This window comes from Erpetoichthys calabaricus, chromosome 1 (genome assembly GCF_900747795.2).
Source record: "Erpetoichthys calabaricus chromosome 1, fErpCal1.3, whole genome shotgun sequence".
NCBI classification, from domain to species: domain Eukaryota; kingdom Metazoa; phylum Chordata; class Cladistia; order Polypteriformes; family Polypteridae; genus Erpetoichthys; species Erpetoichthys calabaricus.
This window is the reverse complement of record NC_041394.2, coordinates 102,667,032-102,680,791: the sequence shown is the minus strand read 5'-3', so window position 1 is coordinate 102,680,791 and position 13,760 is coordinate 102,667,032. Positions and strand designations below refer to the sequence as shown.

Genomic DNA, 13,760 nt, shown 5'->3' with positions numbered 1-13,760 from the left:
GACAAAAGAACACTCCGAGCAACTCCAAGAAAAGGTAATTGAAAAGCACAAGTCAAGGGATGAAGAAAAGAAAACATCCAAGTCACTGATTATCACTTGGAGTCCAGTTAAGTCAATCACTAAGAAAAGGAAATAGTATGACACAGCTTCAATTCTGCCTAGAGCAGGCTGTCCACAAAAACTTTATGATTATACAAGAAAATGAGGGAGAAAGGCCACCAAGACAACTCTAAGAACTCTGAAAATGTTTCAAGCTACAATACCACAGACTGGAGAGACACCGCATACAACAACTGTTGCCCCTAGTGGGAGAAGAGTCTAAATGCAGCCTACAGTACCTATGACATAGGTCAGGTAATGCCTACAACATCAGTCACGAAATGCCCTTTGAGTCAGATAACCCTCCCACAACCCTAATCTTAACCATAATGTAATGGGGCCCTAATGTTAACCACAGTTTAATGCAATGGGTGTATGTGACTGACGTTGAGGACACTTTGTGATGTTGGGGCATTACATGACTGACCTCATAGGTACTGCGGTCTGCAATTACACTCTGTTGGCAATGGTACAGGATAAAACGACTACAGCAAAGTACAGGGAAATCCTGGAGGAAAACCTGATGCGGTCTGCAAGAAACCTGAACCTTGGGAAAAGATTTATTGTCCAGCATGAAAACGATGCCAAGCATAAAGCCAAAGCAACACAGAAATGGCTTTAAATCTATAATGTTAATGTTCTGGAGTGGCTGAGTCAGTCTAGATCTAACAATAAACACTGCCCTCACCCACCTGGAAAGACAAAATACATATGTAAGAATGCTGTTCATAGATTACAGCTCGGCATTCAACACCATCATCCCCTCAAAACTCGTCTTGAAGCTTGACGACCTTGGGTTGGGGATGACCATCTGCAGATGGATTTTCTCTTTCTTCACAAACAGGCCCCAGGTGGTGAGAGTCGGCAAACAAACGTCCTCATCACTCATTTTAAACACAGCAGCGCCGCAGGGCTGTGTGCTTAGCCCCTCTTGTATTTCTTGTTCACCCACGACTGTGTTGCAAAACATGTCATAAACACCATCATCAAGTTTGCAGACGACACAACCATCATAGGCCTTATCACTGACAACGATGAGACGGCCTACAGAGAGGAGGTGCTGGCATTGAGTAACTGGTGCCTGGATAACAACTTGTCTCTTAACGTCAGCAAAACCAAGGAGATGATCGTGGACTATCGGAAACAACAAGGCAGAGAACACCAGGCCATCTACATCAGCAGTGTAGAAGTTGAAAGGGTTAACAGCTTCATGTTCCTCGGAGTAAACATCACTGAGGATCTCTTGTGGACCCTTCACATAGACACTGTGGTTAAGAAAGCTCGCCAGCGGCTCTACTTCCTGAGGAGGCTGAGGAAATTTGGCATAAATGCCAACATCACCTCAAACTTTTACAGGAGTGTGGTCGAGAGTCTGCTGACGGGCTGCATTACCGTTTGGTATGGGAGCTGCTCTGCCAGCAGCCGGAAATCAGTACAGAAAGTGGTGAAGGCAGCAGAGCACATCACGGGCAAGAGTCTTCCTGCCATTGAAGACATTTACCTCCATCGTTGCTTGCGTAAGACAAGCAGCATCATAAAGGACCAGAGTCATCCAGCACGCCAGCTGTTCTCCTTGTTACCGTCTGGCAGACGATACAGGAGTCTGGCTGCTCGGACTACAAGACTTAAGAACAGTTTTTACCACCAGGCCATTCGACTCCTCAACAGCAACAACTGAACACTTACATAACATCTACATTGCAATACTCACACACAAACTGTACCTGCACACACTCTGAATACTGACTGGAACATGCATCTGCACTTTATGGAATATGCATCTGTACTCATAAAACATTATCTGTGCAATAACTGTCATTTGTACTTGCTGCTCATTCAACTCATATTGCTCTATAACTTCTTTTAAAATGTACATATTTTATTTTATATGGCTTGTCTATTTTTAACTTGTAATTTGTTTTTTTTTTTTTAGCTTCATTAGATCTAGGCTGAGTGACTTGTTTTTCTCGTCATACACATTTCATTGTATGTTGACCCTGTGTTAACCTATATATGACAAATAAACCTAAACCTAACCTATCCAATTGAGACTCTGTGCCTGGACTGACAAAGCCTGTTCACTCCCGATCACCTGCAACAGAGCTTGTGCAGTTTTGCAAAGAAGAATGAGGAAAAATAGCAGTGTCCAAAAGTGCAAGTTCTGTGCACAAAGACTCATTGCTGCCAAAGTGGCATCTACAAAATACTGACTGGAAGGGGGTATACTTTTCTGATCAGTTATTTTGTGTTTTATATTTCTAATTAATTTAGACTGCTTTATAGAGATATGTATTCACTTTGACATTAAAGAATCTTATTCTGATTATTGCCAAAAAAAAAATCAAATTCAATCCGCTGTGATTTAATGCTGCATAACAATAACATGTGAAAACCTCCAATGGATGAATGTTCCTTACAGGCGCTGTATATTCCTTGAATCCAGTTTCAGGATTCCGACGCGAGTAGGGGGCGGGGCCTCGTGATCATATTCGCTTACAAATTGTTAAAGCTGTTTAAAGACCTGCGAAGCCTCTACCCGAAGAGAAGCGCTTCAGGAGAGTTAATTTGGGAAGATCATCTCATAAGAAAGGTAAGCGAAAATAACTGAAATATTTTGTGTGTTTTAGTATTGCAGGAGAAAGCATTAGCTTTACCAAATATTTAGGATTTTATTGATTTAATCACATACTAATACTACATCAAGAGAGTAGACTCGGTAGATCCGTGCAGCTCCGATTAAGTCTTTAAAGGCTTCACATACTGTGATATTTCACATACGTGTGGTAATATCGCATCATGAACTCTTACATGAAAAAGATTAAATGCATGGTCACTCATCGCTTCCGAGATGTATTTCTACACTGAATTAATATACAGATACGAAGGTCATTTTGATGTTTGAGGGCACATCTGCCCCAAAATTAGTAAAAGCCTTCTATCGATTACCTGTAACAGGTGTTGGTTTCCATGGCGACACTTGAGGTCACGCGAAGAGCATCTGCACCTGACACGTACACGGTGACAGCTCGTAAAAACCATTTACTGTTTCTTTGTGTAGTTCACCAAATAAATCCTGAGATTATAGCTGTCTCCCGATCGATGTTGTGTATGCACCGCTTCAGCCATTTTCTGAACCTACTTTATCCTGTGTATCACGGGAAGCCATATCTTAATCCGGCACCAAGCCACCGGCCCCCCGTACGACTCCACGCACGCATCCAGACTCTTCGGTGCCGAGCATTGATCTGACTTAAAAAAAATCTCAGCATTGTTTCAGAAGCTAACTGAGCATTTTAACAAGCACGTCGGATGATATTCACTATTCCTTTTACCGAACCCGTTCATCAATTATCGGAAACGGCTTAAAAATCAGTGAGCAGGGCTGCGAGGCGACCTAAGCAACACCGGCCGAAAGGTAGGACCCAGAATGGGACAGGGCGCCAGCCTTTAGCTTTTAATAATAATATTTTCTGTCATTATTGCTGTTGTTGGTTTAATAAACCACCGTGATAGCAATTGCAGTTTTTCCAGTCCAACTCTATATTGGTTTTCTAAATTACTTGTTTTTATAATTGTTTGCACTTGCACCAAGCCATTTGTTCTGGCAGCACGGCTTGTTTTAACCGCGATAGAATTTTCATGAAAAAAATTTTTTAATACATAAACTGCGGAAGCATTGTGTTTTTAATTTGATTTGTGCTCTTCGACATTAAATTGACCTTCGCAATCGATTTTAGTGTTATCTATAGTGCCTTCCTATTGGGTTATAGTAATTGTAACAATTCAGAAATACACATGCTTAATGTAAGCACTAGATACTAATGCAAAAATGTCAATAGGATGTGATACCCGAAAAACTAGGGCAAAAGAAACGTACCACAGATTGAAATGTGAGATGCAGGCCTCCTGATGTATACGACTCTTCGTTCCTTCTGATAAATGTGCGTAGGAGAAAACTACCTTTCTTTAACTTGCTGCACGCTTAAAAATCCACGAAAGCAACATTTAACTTGATATGTGCAACGTGAAGCATAAAACTGGGTTTTATCCAAATCAGCAGCAGGTCGAGCTCGGCGCGCTCTCACGGGCAAGTGCCTTGCTTTGCATTACACTGATTAGGGTTACTGAGGTGCCTTCACACACTCCATAGCACGCCGGGCTTAGGAGCAGAATGGATCCCTATTTGCTCAGGGCGCTCATTACAATAATTAGGAGGCATTACGCAAGAGCAGTTGCCATTGTAACACGTAACCCCTTTTCTTGTTCTTCTTTTGAATGTAATCAGCATCACACCACAATACGTAATTAAACTGCCTGCAGGGCAAAACCAAAGAAAATTCTGACGGTTACCGCAGCTTTCGGTACTGTTTTGTCCAGACCAATGCTCAACTGAAATGTTTTTGCTGTTACAGTGTTTTTTTGTTTTTTTTACTCGTATCTTGTAGTAGTCGGGTGTTGTACCGTGTTAGCCATTATGGATGTAATGAGAAGTCAAGCAAAATGACACCTTTAATTGGCTACAGTATGCGAGCAAGCAAGATATAAGATGCAAGATTACATTTTTCTTAAAGATGGGGCCTGAGCTACATCAAAAGCTTGCATACTGTAGCCAATAAAAGTGTTATTTTGTTTTAATTCTCATTGTACCAGTATCCTGAAAAGGGAATTGGATTCAAAATTTTGCATATATAGGTATCTATGCTTATTCTAACATTTGGTTTTTAAATTAAATCCTTCCATGTTTTAAAAAAAATCTGGACAGATCTGCCAATCAAGAATTTAATTTTTTTCCAATATCAAATAATATACAACAGGAGCTTCTCAGGTACACAAGGTAGGTTGGGAGTCTTCCAGTTAAGCAAGATAATTCTACATGCTAGTAGTGTGGTACAGGCTGGTACAATCCATTTTTCCCCATCCACTATAAGCCCATCTGGGAGTCCTCCAAATATTGCTGATAATAGGCGAGGAATGATTGTGACCCCAGTGTTGTCTGATAAATATTTAAAGATTTTTGCCCAAATTGATGTTAATTGATGCATTCCCAAAATATATGACCTAGTGATGCTGGAGCTAGATTGCAATGCTCACAGGTCGGATCTTATCCTGGGTGATCAATGAAAGATTTTGAATTACGGAGTGCTTGCTGTGTATAAAGGTAATATTCTATGTATGGCTGAGTTCCACTCCTTTTCTGAGGTGTTAATTGAAAGGTCCTGGTTTTGTTTGGGTCGAGTGCTATTTGAATGTGCTTTCCCCTTTTGTGCTATTTATTGTGTAGACTTGACCAGAATGCCTCAAATCCAATACGCATACCACTCTTTATCAGGTATTGTACTTTAGCATTTCTCCCCTCTTTCCCTTCTATATTTATCACCTCAGGCAATTAGAGAATGTATTATTGATAATATTCATAACAATAATATGGAAGCAAAGTGTAACCACATCTTTTCTAGGCTTTTTTCATGGATCAAGAAGTCATTGTCAATGTTGCAACAAATAACAGTAGGCTGTTATGAGATGTATTTCCTGCAAAAAAGGACACGATAGTTAAAATTATAAAATGCAGATGCAGTCTCTCTTTTGCAGTTTTATTTTCAAAGTCTACACACAAGAATCTTGCAAAAATGAAAAAGAACACTACTGTATTTGCAAATTCATTCTCACCCTGAACAGCACTGAAGCTACATAAATAAAAAGTGAAACGCAGATAAGCACTGGAACCACCTGCTGCTAATTGAATATTCATTTTCCACTTTGCATTTACATATTGAAGTTCTCAACATGCAAATAGAGTGGGGTCAGTGGGTGGGGCTTTGCACCCCGATTTCACACAAAGCTTTTTCAATGTGTAGCTGCAGCCACTTCAATTGATAGAATACTTTTCACTTTCACTGTGTTTAAGTCACATCATTTTAATCTTTTCACCTCCATACTGTTAGTTTCACTGTGAAGCAGTCTCACAAAATCTTAATGAGCATGTCTTTATTACATCATAATTTACATTTATTTACAGTGAAGTGGAAACAGAACACTTTGTATTTTTGTTCTTTTGCAGTATTATATAATAAGTTTACCTCTCAGCAGTTTTTAACATCTCCTCCTTCATCCAATTCCTCTGTAGTTGATCAATAACTCAGTCAGACTCTTCATTGTTATAACTTTTTAAAAGAAGACAATACAGTAGTAATTTGTTTTACTTTTATTACTTTTCAAAATAAGAATGAAACAGGAATGATTATTTTATTCACTATGAAGACCTTCCATAATTTTTAATTTAATTCATGCTTTCCATCATTTTATAAGATTTTTTTTTTAATCTTGCTTAAAGTATTAAAGGAATGTATCATCTGTAGAATAATTTTAGGGTAAACCAGTAAACAAACCAGAGTATAATGTATGCATTGGTTGGCACTGCATGTAATTTTAGTAGTTTGTAAAATGAACCTCTATTTTTTGTTTTCTCTGACCATTCTGTTCATTCTGACCACACTGTAACAGACTGCTTTTGAAGAATGCTCCATCCAAGGTATTTTGCTGAGGAGTAATTAAAAGATACAATGAACAGCTTTTCTCCTGCCTGATTACTGAATTGTCCTCTTAGAGGATGTTTCTTTCTTTAAAAAGATATTAAATTTCTATGACAATGATCAATTCATCTTCTGTTCACTTAACTACAGTAACAAACGTTTGAAGCAAGGGTGCCCAAACTTTTGCATGCCTCTGTATGTTTAGGAAAAAACAGTTTCTTCCACAGTATCAAACATAAATGCGAGTTGGAGTTCTATACACCCAAGTATAATTATGAAATTACAGCAATAGCTAAAACCAGGCTCAATAATAAAGACGGGGAAGAGTATAACATTGACAAGTACACAATATTTAGGAAAGAGAGTTGCCATTTATGTACAATAGACTTTGAGTGGAAGTCTTCTTTATGCAGACTAGGCGTGTTAAACTCTGGCCTGGAGGGCCGCAGTGGCTACAGGTTTTCATTCTAACCCTTTTCTTAATCAGTGAGTAGTTTTCACTGCTAATTAACTCCTTTTCCCTTCATTTCAACAGCCCTGTTTTTAAGGATTCAGTCCTCTGAATTGATTTGTTTCTTCATTAAATGGCAGCCAAACAGAAATGAGACGTGAAACGAGCCAACAGATGACCAGCTAAACTGGGATTTCAAACTCCAACCAATTTCACTCCAACCAGTCTCTTCATGAGAAGCTGATTCTTGCTGTTAATTAAGCCCGTTAGTTAATTCAATGGCTTGTTGCTGCTCTTATTCTGCCACAGCAGACATTTCCAAATCTGTTGATTTTTCTGTTTTTTCTGTCATATGGTGGCTTGTTTTGTGTCTCATTATTGTTTGGCTACTAATTAAGGAAAAATAGACAATTAAGGGGCCTGAGTCAAGTTAATTAAAACTAAAGCAAAAGAAGTTAATTAGCAGTAAAAATGGCTCACTAATGAAGAAGATGGTTAGAATAAAAAACATGCAGCCACTACGGCCCACGAGGACCGGAGTTCGACACCTGTGATGTAGACAGTGAGCCACTACTTACTGAATTTGTTTGTATTTGATTAGAAACCATTTAAGGATAGGGGACTGATATTGAAACTGTGTTATAGACATATATATAGCTGGATGATAAATTGGACTAGACTGCCAGTATTGATGCTCTGTGTAAGAAAGGACAGAGCCAACTATACTTTCTTAGAAGGCTGGTGTCCTTCAACATCTGCAATAAGATGCTACAGATGTTCTATCAGATGGTTGTGGTGAGCGCCCTCTTCTACGCGGTGGTGTGCTGGGGAGGCAGCATAAAGAAGAGGGACGCCTCACGCCTGGACAAACTGGTGAGGAAGGCAGGCTCTATTGTAGGCATGGAGCTGGACGGTTTGACATCTGTGGCAGAGCGACGGGCGCTCAGCAGGCTCCTGTTAATCATGGAGAATCTACTGCATCCACTAAACAGTATCATCTCCAGACAGAGGAGCAGCTTCAGCGACAGACTGCTGTCACTGTCCTGCTCCACTGACAGACTGAGGAGATCGTTCCTCCCCCACATTATGCGACTCTTCAATTCCACCCGGGGGGGTAAACGTTAACATTATTCAAAGTTATTGACTGTGTGTATACCTGCATTGTTATCACTCTTTAATTTAATATTTTCTTTATCAGTATTTTGCTGCTGGAGTATGTGAATTTCCCCTTGGGATTAATAAAGTATCTATCTATCTATCTATCTATCTATCTATCTATCTATCTATCTATCTATCTATCTATCTATCTATCTATCTATCTATCTAGACATCCTCCAAATGGATACATTAATTTCAATATCAGTCTTTTTAATAACATTAAAATGGCAAGTTTAGAGGGGGATGTTATAATCTTGAAGGATTTTAATTACTCAAATATTAACTGTGTTAACCTCACAAAAAAGTGAAGTGCAACTGCAGGAGTTTTCAGACATAATCAATAACTCTAAGTCTGTCTAGATTTTATATTTTGACAAGGATAGAATTCAGGGTGTAGAGATTACTGAACCATTGTGGTCAAGTGAGAGTAATATAATATATTTCACAGTGCTTTGGCAGGGCACAAATTCAAACACTAAAATTAAAGCCTAATATGCAGCAAGGGTAAATTAATGGAAGGAATTACAAAGGAACAGATGGAGCATCACATGGCAGGAGCAACAGTTTTAGTGAACAGTTAATATGAGATCAGATGGGGAAGGATGAGTTTCACTAATATTCTTGAATTCCATTGGGGAGCAACAAAAGCAAATGAACAGGGAGGAACATACACCATTACTTATGTTAATTTTTAGAATTTTTTTTAAGGTAAAAGCAAAACCTTAAAGTATCTCTGAAAGCCTACAGACTCTGGCAACATCACTATACTAAAGTGTTACTAGAAAGAATAATAATAATAACAAAACTGAACTGAGCCTCAATTTTATTTTGTTAGTGTGAGGTGTATGTAGGCCTACTCCTGTGCCCTGGCTTGTAAATCACTCTGATGATCTTCTGTGTGAAGGGCGCTATTTTCAGCACTGCTGCCTCGCATTAAGGAGACCTGGGTTCGCTTGTTCTCCCTATTTCTGCGTGGATTTCCTCCGGGTGCTCCAGTTTCCTCACACAGTCCAAAGACATGCAGGTTAGGTGCACTGGCGATCCTAAATTGTCCCTAGTGTGTGCTTGGTGTGTGTGTGCCCTGTGGTGGGCTGGCACCCTGCCCGGAATTTGTTCCTGCCTTGCGCCATGTGTTGGCTGGGATTGGCTCCAGCAGACCCCCGTGAGGGTATGTTAGGATATAGCGGGTTGGAAAATGACTTGATTGATAGATTAAAATCGCAACACTGAACTCGGAGACTGTTCCAAATAATAAATATTCACAAACTGAACAGCTAGTGTTAAAAACATATGCCATTATTTTCGTATCGTAGAAAATACAAAACTAGGTCACCAAGGAATTCACATTGGGGGGCTAGGGGAGCTTCAGAGGCTTTAGCCCCATTTCTATCATGCCATAACCTTTTCATCCCCAGTTTATCCAATGACGAATGGTATTCCAAGCACTGCTACACGCCAGACATATGTCTTTGATTAATTTGAGTTTACAACTGTGCTTGAAACTCCAGGAGGGACCCCTGCCATCCCGTTGATGCTAAATACACGATCAAAATCCATAAAGAGGGCTATACCCTATAATATCAAATCCTAGAAACTCCCCTGCATCAATGGAATAACTAGACTTTAGGGTGGGATGCAAATACAATAGATCAGCGTTTCCCAAACTCGGTCCTGGGGACCCCCTGTGGCTGCAGGTTTTTGTTCCAACCACATTCCTAATCAGTGACAACACCTGATAACATTGATCTCATTTAATTAGCTAGTATTTTTTTTTCTTTTATTCGACATTCAGAAAAGCATAGCAGCATGATTTTTACATTTATAAGATATTTATAAATATTTCTGCTTTTGCTATAGATTTGAATGCTTAACTCTCTTTTGTTGATTTCATTATACTTTGCCCTTTTCCTGTGCAGTTTCCCCCCCTTCGTTGTATCTTAATAATGACAATTTAAAACGAGCCGATCAGACACCCAGGAAAACAACAGTGAATAATCAAAGGCTGCAACTATCTTTAGAGTCAGACCCACTAATTAGTAAATAATGGATTCAATAAACAATTAGAACACCTTGAAAAGTAGAATGAAAATCAAGATGAAAATACATTGCTCCTCTATAACTGCTTGGAACATTTTAATATTTTTTTTTAGCATACTTAGTTTTCTAATTTCTATACTGTTCCCTAAACACAGTTCTTGGGAAATATCAGTTTACCTAATTACCCCAGGAGTTCAATTAAAAACAGAAGCTGGTTGGAACAAAAACCTGCAGCCACAGGGGGTCCCCAGGACCGAGTTTGGGAAACACTGAAATCGGACTGTCTCATCTCCGCCATCCACTGCCTTGTATAGAGCAGGCATACTATTTTAACAAGAGGCATTAAAATAGATCAGTGTGTGAGTTTTTTGCTTTTGGGTGGGACTGCACAAGAAAACTGAATCCATTTGTGGGATTTATATTCCCACAGATGATGAACACAGAGGCTTCAGTTTTATGGCTGTTTATTTCCAAAATTCTGTCAGCATAAATAAACATCCTTTTTTAGCCTTTACTTTTGTAATTCAGAATCTTTGTCATTACTGCATGCATTTATTGATTTGTTTTCTAACTAGCTTTACTATTTTAGGGTCATGGTTAGCTGTTAGTGTTTGTCCTAATCTGCAGATATCAACAAATGTAGAGATGATACACTGATGCAGGCAGTTTTGTAACTATTCCCAAAAACTCTGATAGGAGACAGGTGAAGAAGTTTCAAGGCAGTCTGGTACAGTATTCACCCCTGGGGGGCCAGGGCATGGAAGGCCGGGTCTGCACATTGCAGCCAGACAGCATTGTGGACTCTGCATATTGTTATGCCTGCAGACACTTTAGCCTTCCCAAAAGCTCTGAGACTGAAAGAAAATTAATGTCTTTAGCATTATGGCTGATGAAACAAAATTAAAAAAAAGAACATATATTTCTGGTAATCCGTTACTCTTTCAGTGGAGCTGCCCATGAGAGTTTCCTCAGCTTTGAATCAGTAGAGCCACTTAATGCTGCAGGACTTACTTACACAATTGTATACAGTACATACTTGAACAGTATGGTCTTGAATACTCAGAGAACTTAGTTTACCTTAGTATATGATGGTGCCTCTGTCATGAGTGGCATGTGTACAGAAGTCCAAGCTTGCATTAAAAAGAAAGCAAAGCATGCATTTCACATCCATTGCAGTTCATATTGTCGTCTTCTTCTTCTTTCGGCTGCTCCTGTTAGGGGTTGCCACAGGGGATCATCTTCTTCCATATCTTTCTGTCCTCTGCATCTTGTTCTGTTACACCCATCACCTGCATGTCGTCTCTCACCACATCCATAAACCTTCGCTTAGGCCCTCCTTTTTTCCTCTTCCCTGGCAGCTCTATCCTTAGCATCCTTCTCCCAATATACTCAGCGTCTCTCCTCTGCGCATGTCCAAACCAACGCAATCTCGCCTCTCTGACTTTGTCTCCCAACTGTCCAACTTGAGCTGACCCTCTAATGTCCTCATTTCTAATCCTATCCATCCTCGTCACACCCAGTGCAAATCTTAGCATCTTTAACTCTGCTACCTCCAGCTCTATCTCCTGCTTTCTGATCCATGCCATTGTCTCCAACCCATATAACATAGCTGGTCTCACTACCGTCCTGTAGACCTTCCCTTTCACTCTTGCTGATATCCGTCTGTCACATATCACTCCTCACTCTTCTCCACCTATTCCACCCTGCCTGCGCTCTCTTTTTCAACTCTCTTCCACAATCCCCATTACTCTGTACTGTTGATCCCAAGTATTTAAACTCGTCCACCTTCACCAGCTCTACTCCCTGCATCCTCACCATTCCACTGACCTCCCTCGAATTTACACACATGTATTCTGTCTTGTTCCGTTTGACCTTCATCCCTCTCCTCTCTAGAGCATATCTCCACCTCTCCAGGGTCTCCTCAACCTGCTCCCTACTATCGCTACAGATCACAATGTCATCAGCAAACATCATAGTCCACGGGGACTCCTATCTAATCTCGTCTGTCAATCTGTCCATCACCATTGCAAATAAGAAAGGGCTCAGAGCCAATCCCTGATGTAATCCCACCTCCAACTTGAATGCATCCGTCACTCCTACCGCAGTCCTCACCACAGTCACACTTCCCTTGTACATATCCTGTACAACTCTTATGTACTTCTTTGCCACTCCCGATTTCCTCATACAATACCACAACTCCTCTCGAGGCACCCTGTCATATGCTATCTCCAGGTCCACAAAGACGCAATGCAACTCCTTCTGGCCTTCTCTAAACTTCTTCATCAACATCCTCAGAGCAAACATTGCATCTGCAGTGCTCTTTCTTGGCATTAAATCATACTGCTGCTCACGTCTTAACCGAGCTTCCACTACTCTTTCCCGTAACTTCATGCTGTGGCTCATCAATTTTATTCCCCTGTAGTTACTGTAGTCCTGCAAATCCCCCTTATTCTTAAATATTGGCACCAGTACACTTCTTCTCCACTCGTCAGGCATTCTCTCACAGTTCACATTGTCTAAATTTCATTTTAGTGGATACAGTCAAAAATGAGGCAAAACGGTTCTTCTCCTTGGCAGAAAGACTGTATGTATTCACATCTGGGTCTTATGTGCATCATAAATGGCCCAATGAAGAGAGAAGGTGCACCAAAAGAGATTCATAGAATTAAACAACACTCACTTGGCATGTCGGTATATGGCCCTGCATAATATTATGAATAGACTGCCCACCTTTAAATGAGTCTTGCAAGAAATATTTTTTGGAGCTACCAGACTTCTGTCCGAAATGTTGCAACCTCCATCGCTTTCAGAGGCTGTTGATTTAGTTGAGGCCTTAGCTCAAACTTTGAATGATTACAGGGATGAGTCATTTTTTTGATACCTTGTGGAGTGAAGTGTAAAAAATGGCTGAACAATGTAATATCATATTAGTGCCAGCTGCAAAAAGATAAAAAAAGGCTAAGCTCTCAAATTAGTGGAAACTAGCTATTTTTATCCCTGTCTTAGATCAGACGCTCACTGAGCTTAGTAGACGATTCTCTAAAACACCTGTGATACAATGAATGCCATCCAAGGCTTAAACTGCAAAAAAGGTGCATTTCTCAAAGAGGAAACTCTGTTTCCGTACACTAGAAAATATGGATCAAACGTTGAAAAACTGGGGCATGAACTACATCAGTTCAGACGAATTTTACAAAGGAAAATTCAGAATGGCATGTAGAGACCCTCTAGTAATGTAGAGCTGACATAATTTATTGAACCTTATAAAGAAGGTTTTTTGAGCTCTTTCAGCTTTGCAAAACAGCAGTATCAATCCCAGTCAGTTCTGCTTCTTGTAAACAGTTTTTTTAACACTAAAACACATGAAGACCTGTCATAGATCTACTATAGCAGGTGAGTGATTGACCAATTTAGCTATACTGAGTATTGAGTGAAGGAGGGCGAGAACATTAATTCTAGATCAGTTTGTTATCTGTTTGCAAGAA

General features: G+C 39.9%; 2 protein-coding genes across 4 annotated transcripts in view; both read left to right on the top strand.

Annotated features, from left to right (window-relative positions):
- calm3b (calmodulin 3b (phosphorylase kinase, delta)) overlaps positions 1-13,760 on the top strand; it is a 234,604-nt gene that overhangs the window by 112,505 nt on the left and 108,339 nt on the right. The gene's annotated exons all lie outside the window — the stretch shown is intronic.
- Positions 2,618-13,760, top strand: part of LOC114654044 (4F2 cell-surface antigen heavy chain-like) — a 46,905-nt gene continuing 35,762 nt past the window's right edge. The window contains exon 1 of the mRNA XM_028804503.2: positions 2,618-2,689. The gene's annotated coding sequence lies outside the window, so the exon portion shown is untranslated. The remainder of the gene's footprint in view (positions 2,690-13,760) is intronic.